Source organism: Podarcis liolepis (genome assembly GCF_965112155.1).
Source record: "Podarcis liolepis genome assembly, chromosome: W".
NCBI lineage: Eukaryota > Metazoa > Chordata > Lepidosauria > Squamata > Lacertidae > Podarcis > Podarcis liolepis.
Genome location: NC_139568.1, coordinates 10,189,980 through 10,206,609, shown reverse-complemented (window position 1 = coordinate 10,206,609; position 16,630 = coordinate 10,189,980). Strand labels below are relative to the sequence as shown.

The 16,630-nt window shown below is 40.3% G+C and overlaps 1 protein-coding gene and 1 long non-coding RNA gene across 2 annotated transcripts in view; one reads left to right on the top strand and one right to left on the bottom strand.

The window, feature by feature from the left end:
* The window catches only part of LOC310697679 (uncharacterized protein), a 454,726-nt gene that overhangs the window by 123,222 nt on the left and 314,874 nt on the right, over positions 1-16,630 (top strand). The window lies entirely within an intron of this gene.
* Positions 7,337-16,630, bottom strand: part of LOC310697753 — a 136,679-nt gene continuing 127,385 nt past the window's right edge. Inside the window, exon 2 of the long non-coding RNA XR_014521195.1 lies at positions 7,337-8,892. This is a non-coding gene — a long non-coding RNA (uncharacterized lncRNA). The remainder of the gene's footprint in view (positions 8,893-16,630) is intronic.

The following is a 16,630-nucleotide window of genomic DNA, read 5'->3' as shown; positions in this document are numbered from 1 at the left end:
CGTAATATGGAGAGTGGCTGGTTGAAATATTGTGAGATAATTGAAAGAGATGGTGATACTTGGAGGTTGCAGAGTTTTGAAAAACTGAAAGGAAAGGTGCGAGACTGGTTTCACTATGCCCAAATTTTAGAGACTTTTAAAAAAGACAAAAAAATTGGTTTCCAGGTGGAAAAATCAAAACTAGAGACAGAATTACTTGAACCTAAGACGAAAGTGCTTTCAAGAATGTATAACTTGCTGCTTAAGTGGAACATTCAAGATGAGATAGTTAAATCAGCTATGATAAAATGGGCACAGGACATTGGGCACAACATTATGTCTGAAGACTGGGAAAGGTTGTGGACCACCGGTATGAAATTCACGGCATGTAGTGCCTTAAAGGAAAACATTATGAAAATGGTATACAGGTGGTACATGACCCCAGTCAAACTTGCAAAGATATATCATTTGTCGGACAATAAATGTTGGAAATGTAAGGAGGCTGAAGGAACTTTTTTTCACCTCTGGTGGACATGCCCGAGGGTGAAGGCTTTTTGGGAAATGATCTATAACGAGTTGAAAAAGGTGTTTAAATACACCTTTCACAAGAAACCAGAGGCCTTCCTCCTGGGCATTGTGGGCCAGAGAGTGTTAAAAAAAGATAGAACTTTCTTTTTATATGCAACTACAGCAGCAAGAATTCTTATAGCCAAATACTGGAAGGCACAGGAGCTACCCACGCTGGAAGAATGGCATTCGCAGCTGATCGACTACATGGAATTAGCTGAAATGACAGGCAGAATCCGAGATCTGGGAGAAGACGCAGTGGAAGAGGACTGGAAAAAATTTAAGGACTATTTACAAAAACATTATAAGTTATATGAATGTTGAGAATTTGCTAAGTGTTCTGGAAAAACATGCTTCAGTATTGAAATTGGTAAACGTTGGAAATTAAGTTAAGATTTAGAAATGCATAAATTGTGGACTATATAACTAAATGAAAACACAAAAACATTTGAAATAAGGTATTAACTTGCTGTTTATTTTTATTGTAAAGAAAACAGGGGATGGAGGACGTGGGGAAGTCTGGTTGATTATGAAAATTGATGTGAAAAAGTGAACTTCTTTTTTCTTTCTATAATTTCTTTTCTTTTCTGTAAAACCGCTTTTGTTGTGCTATTGATGATGTATTTTTTACCCTGGAAAAAAGCAATAAAAAAAATTATTATAAAAAAAAAAACAAATCAAGTCCAATTGCTCTTTTTTCAATATATGAAACACATTTCTCCTCTTTCGAGGAAGGTTCAAACCATTGCAGTTCCAGCTTAGAAGTTGCAGAGCCATCTTACAATTATTTACTTGCCCCTCCTACCGCTCCGAGGAGTTGTTCGTCAGCAATCGGTAATTTCAGTCCAAATGATAGATTGGCAATGTCAGGTATTGCTTCTGCTGATAATCTAGGTTCCACTCCAACCACTTCTTTCAGAAGGTCTTCTTCGTTATCTCGTAAAAATAGATCCTTGTCACTCAGGCCTTGAGGAAATTCCCACCTGAAGAGTATTCTATTCTTTTTCAGTAAGTCAACCAAATCTTTATAGTGAGCTCTGGCATCTAAAATGTGCTTGGGTATGTCCTTGAAGATTTCCACAAAGGAATTTTCAATTTCCAAAGTCCTTTGATAATGTAAGTTCAATATTTTATCTCTTTCTTCTTTTGATCTTAAAGTTATCAGACAGTCCCTTGGTTTCTTTCTGTTTTGTCTTCTGCCCAATCTAAAAGCAGCCTCTATTTTAAGTTCTTCTTTCCCCAACTCCTGTTGCCAAAAGTCCAAAAAAATTTTTGTGAGAAAGTCCGCCAAACTATCTTTCTCACTTTCAGGCACTGCTCTTATTCTCAAATTTCTCTCTTTTCTTTGCATTTCGAACATAGACAAAGCCAGCTCATGTTCTTCCATTTTTTTATGAACTGGTGGTATCTTTTCCTGGGTGGTGACAGCAATCTCTTTAGCTTCTTCTGCAATCTTTCGAGTTGTGGCTGATTCTTCTAAAAGTTTCCCGATAGACTGCGTGTTAGAATTCACCTTCTCACCCAGGTCATTAATACTTTTCGTGTTCAAATCAAGTTTTGCTGCAACCTCAGCCAGTTGTTTCCTAGATTCCGCCAGTTGTTTGCTGGATTCCGCACCTTGTTTTGTCAAAGATTCCAAAGACTCATTTATCTTACAGAGAGCTTGCGTTACAGCATCAGTAGACATAGCTTTTGGTTTTGTCTGACCAGCTGAAGCTGTTACTGTACCAGAAACTGAGGCCCTTCTCCGGTGTGAGGCGTCAGTCTTATATTGTTTACCCGATCTAGTTTCATATGCCATAACACTCTCACACCAGCCGAGGTCGTTCCCATGCCTGTAGGTTGTTTTCAAGTGGAAGTTTCCAATGGCTTAACTTCTAAAGTCCCATTTGCAGCTATTTTAACCAAATCCTCTGGGGGGGGGGGGGAAATCTCCAGAGTTATTGCAACAAAATGTCTCTTTAAGAAGATTCCAGGTTCCCTGTTGTAACAATTCCCCCAAAGTCTTATAATCCAGTAATTCTGTATCTTTCACAGAGTTAAGTTAAGTTAAGTTAAGTTAAGTTAAGTTAAGTTAAGTATCAATTTAGAAGAATTTCCTTTAACAAAGTGACAGTCCTCTATTTGGCTTCCCTGTCAAGACAGTCCATTCCCAGGGTTTTAAGACAGCAGATGTAATTCCAAAAGTTCCTTTTCATGCAGGTATATCAAATAAGCCTTCCTCCCCCTCTGCTCCTGCATGCATGAGGGGGATTTCAAATTCAATGTCTAGTTTGCTGATTTTCAAAGTAGTCCTCTCAAGTTACGCTTTGCACTCTCTTTGCTTTGATCTTTCTGCAGTCCGGAAAGGCAGACTTCCTTATTTTTTGCCTTTCCCGTTTCCGGCCGAATTGTTCAATAATTTGTCCCAATTCCAGATAGTTATTTGTATCCTACTCACGGGTAGTTGTTTTCAGTCCGAATTACAGGAAGGAATCAGCGCTCTCCGACAATGGCGACGCGGCTTCGCTCCACGGGCTTGAACGACGACTCTCAGCACCGCACCTCACACCCGCTGCCGTTTCGGAGCCTTTAAAAAGACTCCTTCGCGATTTCGGGGGGGCGCAAAGGTGCCCGCCGAGTCTCCTTGTTCACAGGCTTCCGCGCCTGTGATTTTTAAGGGTCCCCGCTTCGCCGTAGCGGTCAGACCCGAACTCGCGGAGCAGACTCCCTCCGGAGCTCGGAGGGAAATCCGCCATTAATCGCTGGCGCTGACCGGAAGTCCTTGCAGACAACTTCATTGTCCAGAAAGTGGGAGAAGCAACAAGAGGAACAGCCATTTTAGATCTGGTCCTAACCAATGTTGATGACCTGGTTAGTGGGGTAGAAGTGGAAGGAGCATTAGGCGCGAGTGATCATGCTCTTCTGAAGTTTACTATACAGCGGAAAGGAGCAGCCAAGCATACTAGGACTCAATTTCTTGACTTTAAGAAAGCCGACTTCATAAAACTTAGGGAAGTGCTGGGCGAGATCCCATGGACAGTAATACTAAAAGGAAAGGGAGTTCATGATGGCTGGGAGTTTGTTAAGAGGGAGATAGTAAAAGCACAACGTCAGGCAATACCAATGAGACGGAAACATGGAAGGTGCCTAAAGAAGCCAGGGTGGCTATCTAAAGAACTTTTAACTGAGTTAAGATTAAAAAAGGATGTGTACAAAAAATGGAAAAGGGGGGAAACCATCAAAGAGGAATTCAAACAAATAGCCAGCACGTGTAGACACAAAGTCAGAAAAGCTAAAGCACAGAATGAACTCAGGCTTGCTAGAGAGGTTAAAAGCAACAAAAAAGGCTTTTATGGGTATGTTCGTAGCAAAAGGAAGAACAAAGAAACAGTGGGGTCACTCAGAAGAGAAGATGGGGAAATGCAAACAGGGGACACAGAAAGGGCTGAACTCCTCAATGCCTTCTTTGCCCCAGTCTTCTCCGATAAAGAAAACAATGCCCAACCTGAAGAATTTGGAGCAAATGATTCAGCAAAGGAAACACAGCCCAGAATAACTAAGGAGATAGTACAAGGATACTTGGCTAGTTTAGATGTATTCAAGTCTCCAGGGCCAGATGAACTGCATCCAAGAGTATTAAAAGAACTGGCAGATGTGATCTCAGAACCACTGGCAGTCATCGTTGAGAATTCCTGGAGAACAGGCGAAGTCCCGGCAGATTGGAGGAGGGCAAATGTTGTCCCTATTTTCAAAAAGGGGAAAAGAGAGGACCCAAATAATTACCGCCCAGTCAGTCCGACATCAATACCAGGGAAGATTCTGGAGCAGATCATTAAGCAAACAGTCTGTGAGCACCTAAAAAGGAATGCTGTGATCACCAATAGTCAGCATGGATTTCTGAAAAATAAGTCATGTCAGACTAACCTGATCTCATTTTTTGACAGAATTACAAGCCTGGTAGATGAAGGGAATGCAGTGGATGTAGCCTATCTTGATTTCAGCAAGGCATTTGACAAGGTGCCCCATGATATTCTTGTAAAGAAGCTGGTAAAATGCGGTCTTGACTCTGCTACCACTCAGTGGATTTGTAACTGGTTGACTGACCGAACCCAAAGGGTGCTCATCAATGGTTCCTCTTCATCCTGGAGAAGAGTGACTAGTGGGGTGCCACAGGGTTCTGTCTTGGGCCCGGTCTTATTCAACATCTTTATCAACGACTTGGATGATGGACTCAAGGGAATCCTGATCAAATTTGCAGATGACACCAAACTGGGAGGGGTGGCTAACACCCCAGAGGACAGGATCACACTTCAAAACGACATTGACAGATTAGAGAACTGGGCCAAAACAAACAAGATGAATTTTAACAGGGAGAAATGTAAAGTATTGCACTTGGGCAAAAAAAAAATGAGAGGTACAAATACAAGATGGGTGACACCTGGCTTGAGAGCAGTACATGTGAAAAGGATCTAGGAGTCTTGGTTGACCACAAACTTGACATGAGCCAACAGTGTGACGCAGCAGCTAAAAAGGCCAATGCAATTCTGGGCTGCATCAATAGGAGTATAGCATCTAGATCAAGGGAAGTAATAGTGCCACTGTATTCTGCTCTGGTCAGACCTCACCTGGAGTACTGTGTCCAGTTCTGGGCACCACAATTCAAGAAGGACACTGACAAACTGGAACGTGTCCAGAGGAGGGCAACCAAAATGGTCAAAGGCCTGGAAACGATGCCTTATGAGGAACGGCTAAGGGAGCTGGGCATGTTTAGCCTAGAGAAGAGGAGGTTAAGGGGTGATATGATAGCCATGTTCAAATTATTTTGGTATGCCACAACTGCTGCTCGTATTTTGTTAGCTAAAAAGTGGAAAACCCAAGAATTACCAACAGTAGAAGAATGACAGATGAAGATGATGGATTTTTCGGAGCTAGCCGACCTAACCGGAAGAGTCCGCGACCAGAAGGAGGAGGAATATCAGGAGGAAAGGAATAAATTTAATGATTATTTAGTTAAATTTGTTAAGATAAACTAACCGCAAATAGCTTGCAGATACTTAATGGGCTTAGGATTTTATTTATGTTAAGTGATAAATTTTTGACCAAACTGCGGGAGGCAGTGGAAGACAGAAGTGCCTGGCGTGCTCTGGTCCATGGGGTCACGAAGAGGACATGACTAAACGACTAAACAACAAAAGTGATAAATTAATATGTTTAACTCTATAAGGAGAAGATTTAAGGATGTTAATGTTTAAGTTAAATTTCAAAAAAAAAAAAGGGATTTGGAAAACCGTTACAAGGACATGCAATGAAACTCAACCAAGGGGAAGCGAGGAAGTCATTTAACAAAGTTAATAACTGTAATTTTCAATAAGGCTATGATTTATGTTTGTTATTTTGTTTGTCTTGTGTGTTTTTTGTTTGTTTGTTTGTTTGTAATATTGTAAAAACCAATAAAATTTTTGGAATATATATATATAAATAATTATATTCAAATATTTTCTTCACATTTTTAGTTATCCTTACCCCTAAATATTTTACCATCTTATTTGCTATAGGAATACCCAATAATTAAAAGGCTTCTAGTTGAATTTTAGGTTTCACATTTAAACACACCATTGATGATTTATTAAAATTAACTTTTAACCCTGATACTGTTGAAAATCCTTGCAAGATTCTTTTTAATGGCAACACTGTGGTCCCCAGGTCCCTAACCGTCACCATCATGTCATCCGCATACATTGTCAATAACTCCCCCTCTGCTCTCCCTTTCCCCGGGATTTCAAATCCTTTAATCTCATTATTCTTTTTGAGTTTAATTGCTAATGGTTCCAGTGCTAAAATAAAGAGCATGGGAGAAAGTGGGCATCCTTTCTTTGTACCACTTAACACTTGGGCATACCCCCCTGACCCACCAATTCCTGCCATTGCTTTGGACTCCGTATATATTGCCTCAACCACCTGTTGAAATTTCACTCCAAATTTATATTTTTGCAATATCTTTTTCAAATAATTCCAATCCACCTGTTACGGCTATCGGGTGGTTGCTCGAGAGCAATCAGGCAAGATCCCTCACTGGTCTTTTCAAAAGCTTTATCATTGGTGCAAAAACCTTTATAATGCAGAACGCCTCTATTCCATGTCTTACTCACTCACTAGCAGAATCTGAGAGTGGGCGGTCCTTAAACTTTCCCCAGCAGAGTAGTCTCTTGACCCCCAGCCGGGACGGCATCTGTTTTGATACCAAGTGCTGGGACAGCTCATGAGTGTAGAACGTCTTCTGCTGAAATTAAGATTCGAATGGGGGATTCCATTGGAATTACAACTCGGTGGTCTACTTCTAATAGGCGAAAGTTTCCTGGGGATAATTCACATGTTGGGATCATATAAGAGTCAAATAGCAGGTTTTCGTAGTCTGTATATTCGTAGCTTCAATATCATTGGTGGCCGATAGCTTTAATAGTTAGGTGGGGGTTATTAATCTCGTCTATTAAGTAAAGAATTTGGAGGGATGGAAGTGCAATTAGAATAATTGCAGGAAGGATGGTTCAAATTATTTCAACTTCTTGGGCATCTATTGTGTTAGTGTGTGTAAGTTTTGTTGATAGTATTAAGCTAATAATATACAGTACTAAGGTACTAATTAAAAAAACAATTATTAATGCATGGTCATGAAAATGAAGAAGCTCTTCTATAATAGGAGAGGCTGCATTTTGGAAACCTAGTTGTGCTGGGTGTGCCACCAAGGTTCACAGGTCTTATGGCCTGTAATTTAGCACTGACAGAGCTATGTAATTATTTTACTAGAACCTTATAAGGGGAGAAACATAAGAGGTTGTGTGACTGGCTTGAAACTGGTTAGAGGTGGTTCAAGTCCCCCCTCCCTTGAGGTTTGCACATAAGTTGATTCTTCGTATGTATGGTATGGAGGAGGACAGCCGTGAAGCCATTCTAAGTTTGTGTTTATTAGTTGGAGGGCAAGAACTTCACGTTTAGCTGATAGGGCTTCTCAAATAATAAATATTATTATGATTACGGCTGTAAGGGAAATTAGGGAGCCAATTGATGAAATAGTATTTCAAAGAGTATACGCGTCTGGATAGTCAGAATAACGTCGAGGTATGCCTGCTAGTCCAAGAAAATGTTGTGGAAAAAATGTTATGTTAACTCCGGTAAATATTACACCAAATTGAACTTTTGTTCATGAAGGGTGTAAAGTATAGCCCGTAAAGAGTGGAAATCAGTGGACAAATCCACCCATAATTGCAAATACAGCACCTATTGATAGGACATAGTGGAAGTGAGCAACTACATAATAGGTATCATGAAGAACAATGTCTAATGAGGAATTAGCTAGAATAATGCCTGTAAGACCCCCTACTGTAAATAAAAAAATAAATCCCAAGGCCCATAATATGGCGGCGTCTCATTTAATTGTTCCGTCATGAAGGGTTGCGAGTCAGCTAAAAACTTTTACCCCGGTTGGAATAGCAATAATTATTGTAGCTGAGGTAAAGTAGGCTCGGGTATCGACATCTATTCCTACTGTAAATATATGGTGTGCTCAGACAATGAAGCCTAGGAAGCCAATAGATATTATAGCCCACACTATTCCCATGTAGCCAAAGGGTTCTTTTTTGCCTGCATAGTACGTGACAATGTGAGAAATTATACCGAAACCTGGAAGAATAAGAATATATACTTCTGGGTGGCCAAAGAATCAAAATAGATGTTGATAGAGAATTGGGTCTCCTCCACCAGCAGGATCAAAGAAGGATGTGTTTAAGTTTCGATCTGTTAACAGTATGGTAATACCAGCAGCTAGAACGGGAAGAGAAAGAAGGAGGAGCACTGCTGTAATTAGGACAGATCATACAAATAAAGGAGTTTGGTATTGTAGCACCCTGCTTGTGGTTAACGCTTAGCTGGAATGAAATATTCAACGCAGCAATAGAGAAATTAAAATAATTATTTATTTGTCAGACAAATAAATGAGAGGCACAGTGGTATATGGTTACCAAGCTCTGGCCTGGCCTCCTGCCATTATGGCCAGCACTTATATTCCCTTAATCCAGCCCCCTTTGCTCCTCCTGTGGCTGCCTCTGTCCAATCAGCCTGGTTGAATTTCCTATTGGCTGATTGCTAGAACCAATCACAAAAAGATACACCCATATCCTCCTGTCCTTATATGGAACACAAAGAGCTATATATTGTTACATCTATAAATGACAAATAAGTAGTAATATATCTTACATGTGTCTCAACAAGGAATCTTAATTACCAGCTCACCTCTTGCCCTCCTTGCCCTATTGCCTTCTAAAACAAATGGTTAATCTTAAATTTTTATCTTAAACATATGTCAAGGATCTTGAGTTTCACATCAACATTGAAAGATCTCCTTCATTTGAAGGTTTCCAAACAAATGTCTGACAGCCATATATCAAGACCGCTTGGATGGCGTCTTCATGTCTGGCAGGAGGGCTAAGCTGGTGGCTGGCTTAAATTTCAGGATAAATACAACTCTTACAACTATATGAAATAAGAATCTAGCATTTGTTAAATCCTTTGCATAATTACATTTAAGCCAATATATTTAATACACAACACAAGTAGCCTCTTAAAAGGAATAAGGCCTTTGTAAAAAAGGAACTCAGTTTAAAACAGTTTCAGAAGAAACCTCTTTAGTTTACATCCCCCCCTTCAGCCAGCTGCTTTTCCCATTATCTCTTCCCAACATTTATTGCCCTTAAACTCTCTCAGTTTAAGAAAGAAACAGCTTTAAAAGACTTCCCAAAATTTCTGCCAGCTAGATGCTTCTCCATTTGGTCTTTAACCTTGGAAAGAAGATCTGGCTCATTTTACTGGGAGGCACATTGGCATTATTTTACTATTTACTCATTCCTAATCATGCTTATCTCTGCCTTTGTTATCTTCTGTAACATGTAGGGTCAGTGTCCTCACTCAGTCTGTAATTTCAGCTTTTACGACTTTGAGAATTGTTTTCTGCTATCAATCAAGGGGGCCCCTTGTCTAGGAGGAAAACATTGCCAGTGTTAAACAGCTAGTTTTCTTGCCTGGCATGAAATATTTGAAAATCTTTAAGCTCTCTCTTTAATATACAAGCCCTGATCAAACATTAATAAAATGCAGGCTTATGCCTGATGCCTCAGTATTGTGTTATATTAGGAGGTTTTATGTTAATGCAGGTGGTAATAAAGTTAATTGCACCGAGGATAGAGGAAACCCCAGCTAGATGAAGTGAAAAAATGGTTAGATCTACTGAGGCTCCTGCGTGGGCTATGTTTCCGGCTAGTGGTGGGTAAACAGTTCAGCCGGTGCCGGCACCTGCTTCGATACCAGAAGATGAAAGAAGTAGTAATAAGGATGGGGGCAGTAATCAGAAGCTTATGTTGTTTATTCGTGGAAACGCTATATCAGGAGCACCAATTATTAGAGGAATTAATCAATTCCCGAAGCCTCCAATTATTACAGGCATTACTAAGAAAAAAATTATAACAAAAGCATGTGCTGTAACAATGACATTGTAGACCTGGTCATCACCAAGAAGGGTTCCGGGCTGACTTAGTTCTGTTCGGATTAAAAGGCTAAGAGCTGTGCCAACTATACCAGCTCAGGCTCCAAATAAGAGGTATAAGGTGCCGATATCTTTATGGTTGGTTGAAAATAGTCAACGAATTAATGACACAGGTAAAATGGCCGAGTATTTAGGTGGGGGGCTGTAAACCCCCTTATGGAGGTTCGAGTCCTCTTTTTGCCACCAGCCCCGAGGTGTAATTTTCACGCCAAAATGCAAATTTGGAGAAGTACCCAATAAGTGCCGGGGCTTCCCCCGTTTTTTTTCAAACGGGGGAAGAGAAATAGATAAATAATGAAAAGATGGAAGCCCGCTGGGTAGGGTTTTTAGCTGTTAACTAAAGTTTTGCAGGATCGAGGCCTGTCCATCTAGTTTAGGCCTTAGCTTAATTAAAGTGTTTGGGTTGCATTCAGAAGATGTATATTAGAGTTATACAGGTCTTAATCAGAAGCTAGGGGATATGGACCCTATTAGAGGCTTTGAAGGCCTCTGGTTTAGAATTAACCTAAGCTTCTAAGTATTAATTAGTGGTGTAATTGGTATCAATAGGAGTGTAACAATAGTGATAGGAGCTAGGTTAATTGGTTTGGTAGGTTTGAATCGTCATTTTATTTGATTATTGGATATATTTGGAGAAATAGTTAGGGTTGAAACATAAGTTAAACGTATATAAAATACTAGACTTAGGAGAGAGGATAGGGCGAGGGTGGTTGCTAGTGGTAAAAGAAAGTTGGTGGTTAACTCTTTTAAAATTAATCATTTAGGGATAAATCCGGTTAGTGGTGGAAGCCCCCCTAATGCTATGAGGTTAATTATTGTAATCGTGGAAAGTGCTGGGGAAATTGTTCATATTATTCCTAAGTCTTTGGTGGTTTTAGTTGTTGAGGTGGTGATAATAATAAATATGGAAGTTGTTATTAGTAAATAGATTATTAAAGTTAACAGAAGAAGTTTTTGGGAAATAAGTGAAATGGCGATTATTCATCCTAGGTGTCCGATTGATGAAAATGCTATGATTTTTCGTAGTTGAGTTTGGTTAATTCCGGACCACCCTCCAATTAAGGTAGAGGAAATGGCTAATAGTGATAGGAGTGTTATTGAAAATTGGTTAGAGGTAAGATAAAGTAACGATATTGGTGGTAGTTTTTGTCATGTTGCAATAATTATGGCTGTTGTTGTGTCAGTGCCTTGTATAACTTCTGGTAGTCAGAAGTGTATTGGAGCTAGGCCTAATTTTATGGCTAAGGCAATTAGTAGTATGGTTGGGGTTGGTTGTGTTGTGAGTTGGGTGATATCTCAGGTTCCTGTGTGTCATGCATTAATAATGCTTGAGAATAAGATAATAGATGAAGCAGTTGCTTGAGTAATAAAATATTTTGTTGCGGCTTCGGTAGCTCGTGGATGATGATATTTGGCTAGAATTGGAATGATGGCAAGGGTGTTTAGTTCTAGGCCAACTCAGGCTAAAAATCAGTGGTAGTGTGGCATCTGAATATAGACTGCATTTTTAATCAAGGCTTATATTTTGATCAGATACCTGTATTCTTAAAATGAGCTTAAAATATATTTTAAAATATCTGTATCTCTCATGCCAGGCAGCATCTCTCATGCCAGGCAGTGAGTGCATCGGCAGATGTGCTCATCTTAAAGAGGGCCCCTTTGGTTTATTGGTTTATTGCGGTCATAAAAAGGCTGAGAAGCAGGTCACTGACCTTGCATGCTGTAGAGTACAACTAAGTTGTAAAAGTGGTAGGTAAACAGTAAAATAAAACCATGTGCCTTAAACTTGAGCCACAGGACAAAAGGCCAAGGGCACATGGAAAACAAAGGCAACTGGCTTGGCTGGGGAAAAAGAAGCTTCTTCCTATTTTATTTTGAGGCTGGAAAGGAGGGTGAAAGGGGGAGGTGTAAACTAAAGAGGCTTCTTTAAAAACTGTTTTTTTACTGAGTTCCTTCCTTTCTACTTTGAGAAGCTTTATTCTTTTAAAAGGTTACCTATGCTAATGTATTAAATATATTGGCTTAAATGTAATTATGCAAAGGATTTAGAAAGTAACAAATTTAGATGTTAGATTCTTATTTCATAGAATCATAGAGTCCTAGAGTTGGAATAGACCACAGGGGCCATTGAGCCCAGCCCCCTGCCAGACAAGAAGACGCCATCCGAGCAGTCCTGATATATATGGTTGTCAGACATTTGTTTGGAAACCTTCAAATGAAGGAGATCTTTCAATGTTGATGTGAAACTCAAGATCCTTGACATATGTTTAAGATAAAAATTTAAGATTAACCATTTGTTTTAGAAGGCAATAGGGCAAGGAGGGCAAGAGGTGAGCTGGTAATTAAGATTCCTTGTTGAGACACATGTAAGATATATTAATACTTATTTGTCATTTATAGATGTAACAATATATAGCTCTTTGTGTTCCATATAAGGACAGGAGGATGTGGGTGTATCTTTTAGAATTGGATATAGCAATCAGCCAATAGGAAATTCAACCAGGCTGATTGAACAGAGGCAGCCACAGGAGGAGCAAAGGGGGCTGGATTAAGGGAATATAAGTGCTGGCCATAATGGCAGGAGGGCAGGCCAGAGCTTGGTAACCATATACCACTGTGCCTCTTATTTATTTGTCTGACAAATAAATTATTTTTTTAATTTCTCTGTTGCTGCGTTGAACATTTCATTCCAGCTAAGCGTTAACCACAAGCAGGGTGCTACAGTAGCTGGCTGCTGTAATAATTATTCCAAGGGCTAGATTGCAGATTAAGATTGATATGATGTAGGGGTTCATTAGTAAAGGAGGGGTTTGACCAACATTTTTGGGGTATGGGCCCAAGAGCTTAATTAGCTGACTTTACTAGGGGGTAGTATAGTGGTAGTACAAAGAATTTTGGAGTCTTAGGTGTGGGTTCAAATCCCATTCTTCTAGAGGAGGTGAGGGTTTAGTAAGTCCCTGTGGTTTACTCTATCAAAGTAACCCCTAAATCTCGGGCACACGTCCGGGTAAATTAATTTAATGGTGGAAGGCCAGCTAATGAAATGGGAAGGGAAATATATCATAGATAAAGTGCTAGGGTAATTGGGAGGAATTGTTTTCATAGTAAGTGCATTAGTTGGTCATAACGGAATCGTGGGTAGGAGGCTCGAGCTCACAGGAATCCAATAGTTAATAGGGTTGTTTTAGTTATTAGGTTAATTGTAAAAAGTTCTGTTTGTAGGGTGGCAGTTGGGCTAAAAAATAAGATACATGATAATGTGTTTATTATTAAAATATTTATGTATTCAGCTAGAAAAAAAAGTGCAAAGGGCCCTGCTGCATACTCTACGTTGAATCCGGAAACAAGTTCAGATTCTCCTTCTGTTAGGTCAAATGGTGCTCGGTTTGTTTCTGCTAAGGTTGACACATATCATATTATGGCTAAAGGTCAAGTAGGTAAAATTAGTCATATGTGTTCTTGTGTAATAATAAGGGTGGATATTGTGAAGGCACCGGTTAATATAACAATGGAGAGTAAAATAATACCGAGGGTAACCTCATAGGAGATTGTTTGTGCGATGGCTCGAAGGGCCCCTATTAAGGCATATTTTGAATTGGATGCTCATCCAGATCATAAAATTGTATAAACTATTATGCTTGAGAGGGCAAGGAGAAACAGGAGGCCTAGATTTATATCTGTTAGAGGGTGGGGTATAGGTATAGGGGTTCATATTATAAGGGCTAGCATAAGGGCAAGGGTTGGGGCTAAAATGAAAAGTATTGGGGATGCATGTGTTGGACGAATTGGTTCTTTAATAAACAGTTTAACTCCATCAGCGACTGGTTGTAAAATTCCAAAGGGTCCAACTATGTTTGGGCCTTTTCGAAGTTGTATATAACCTAAAATTTTTCGTTCAAGTAATGTTAAGAATGCTACAGCAATAAGGATAGGAATAATATATGAAATTGGGTTAATAATTTGTGTTATAAGTTTCTGCATTATTAAGAAGGGAATTTGCTTCCCTGTAGAAAGATTTTAGGTCTTTTGCATTGCTTGACTCTGCCACCTTAATAAGCCTTATTTTGGCTAAATAGGGCAGGCATAGTTAACTACTTTAGTAGCAGTCAGTAGTTTTTATTGGGACGTTTATTTAATATGGGTCCCACTATTTTGGTCCTTTCGTACTAAAAATAGTGCTGCATAGATAGAAACCGACCTGGATTTCTCCGGTCTGAACTCAGATCACGTAGGACTTTAATCGTTGAACAAACGAACCTTTTATAGCGGCTGCACTATAGGGGTGTCCTGATCCAACATCGAGGTCGTAAACCCTCTTGTCGATAAGGACTCTAGAAGAGGATGGCGCTGTTATCCCTGGGGTAACTTGGTTCATTGGTCAGACAACATAAAATGTTGCTGGGTCTATTTAATTATTTTTGGTGTGTTATCCTTAATAAATGGGTCATATGTTTTGGAGGGTTTTTTTTGCTCCAAAGTCGCCCCAACTAAAAAACCAAGTAGCATGTTTGGTGATTTTGGTTTTAAAGCTCCACAGGGTCTTCTCGTCTTATGAGTTTATTCCAGCTTTTGTACTGGAAGATCAATTTCATTGGTCAATCCGTAAGAGACAGTTTTGTCCTCATTTAGCCGTTCATTCTAGTCCCTATTTAGGGGACAAGTGATTATGCTACCTTTGCACGGTTAGGATACAGCGGCCGTTTAAAGAGTCACTGGGCAGGCGGGACCTTTAATACTTGTAAGGCTAAAGGCTATGTTTTTGGTAAACAGTTGGGACAAGTTATTGCCGAGTTCCTTTTACGGTTTTTTACCTTTCTTTTATGCATGCCTGTGTTGGGTTAACAAATATTGAATGGCTAGTTTCTAGGATAAATGTGTGGTCATGTAGTGTTGTTAATTATCAGTAGTTTTTCTATTCTGATTTAAGGGGATGCAGAGAGAAATTAATGTTTCTTATTACTAATATTAGCATTGGTGTTTTTATATAATTATAAAATAGCTCGGAGTACGTCAGGAGAATAGTTTGAGTTATTAAAATTATTTTGGTTGGGTGCTATAACGCGATTTTATGATGGCTGCTTTGAGGCCTACTTGTATTAAAAAAAGGGGGGGGTTCTCTCAGTTCAGGCTGTATTCCGGTTCAATGGGGCTGTACCCCCATTGATTTTCTTTAGAAAAAAGTAGTGAATTTATTGGTGTTGGTTCATGAGTTTCTAAAGTTGAACTTAAATTCTTTTGTTGAGCAGCCAGCTATCACCAAGCTCGGTTGGCTTTTTGCCTCTATTTTTAGGTCTTCCCACCCTTTTGCCACAGGGACGGGTGTGCTCTAATTATTAGCTGCCCAAAAATAGCTCGTTTGGTTTCGGGTTGGCAGGCTAAAGGTTCGCTTTGTCTGAATGGGTTTTGCTAAACCATGATGCAGGAGGTACAGGGGTTAATCTTTGCTGTTCTATGCTTAAAATTTTTCATTATTCTTTCATTGTTCCCTTGCGGTACTATTAAGGTCAATGGTGGGGTTTAATCTCATTTACTGGCCGAGAAAAATGTTTTGGTTTATATGGGTTGTTTGGGGCTTGTGGGTTTATTTGGCTGAAGTTGTGGGCTCAAAAAGGTCGGTTTAATGCGGCATCTTCCAGTTGTAAGCTGGGTGCTTTATATAAGCTACTCTTTGTTAGTCCAAGCACACCTTCCGGTACGCTGTTGGGATTTGCAGGATACTGGATAAGTCTGCAGGCTTCAACAGGATGATGCAATACTCTGCTGGGTCAGAGTGACTCAGCAGGAGTGTGATTAGTGTAATTGGCTATCACCTGTTTTAAAAAGGAAAGCCTGTTTAACAGGGGGTGTGGTGGTTGTGCTGTAGTGTGGTGGTGCTGTGGTGGAGAGTATTCGTTTGTAAGTACTCTGTATGGACTGTTTCTTTTGTATATAGCCTGTGTATAGCTCACATTAAAAAGGACTGCACTGAAAAACCTGGAACTCTTAGTGTTTTGCTGAAAACGCCGCGTGAAATACGCGACAGGGTTATGGGCCCAGCACGCTTCCGCTGCGCAAGAGTACAGGTGGCAGTTATCTAGCCGTGGGTGCTGGAGGTGAGCTGCAGGGATGGAGCAGTCCAGAACCGGCGTGTTGCTGGAGCAGCTGACGGCCACGAACTACAGCATCTGGTCGGTCCGCATGCAACACTTCCTCAAGCGTGAGGGCCTGTGGAAGGTGGTGGAAACTCCACCGCAGCCCCCTGAGGAGGATGAGGACGACGATGAAGAGCTGGCACTAGCAGAGGCCCAGCTTGAAAAGGATGAGAAAGCTTTGGCTACGATCATCCTTGGAGTGGACGACAGCCAGCTAGTCTACGTAGCTGATAAGGTGACGGCAAGTGAGGCGTGGAATGCGCTCAAGGCTGTCCATGTGCGAGAGACGGCTGGCTCACTGATAACACTGACCAGGAGACTGTACCGGTGTCGGAAGAAACCGGGGGACTCCCTGGTAAACCACCTAAAATTCTTAACA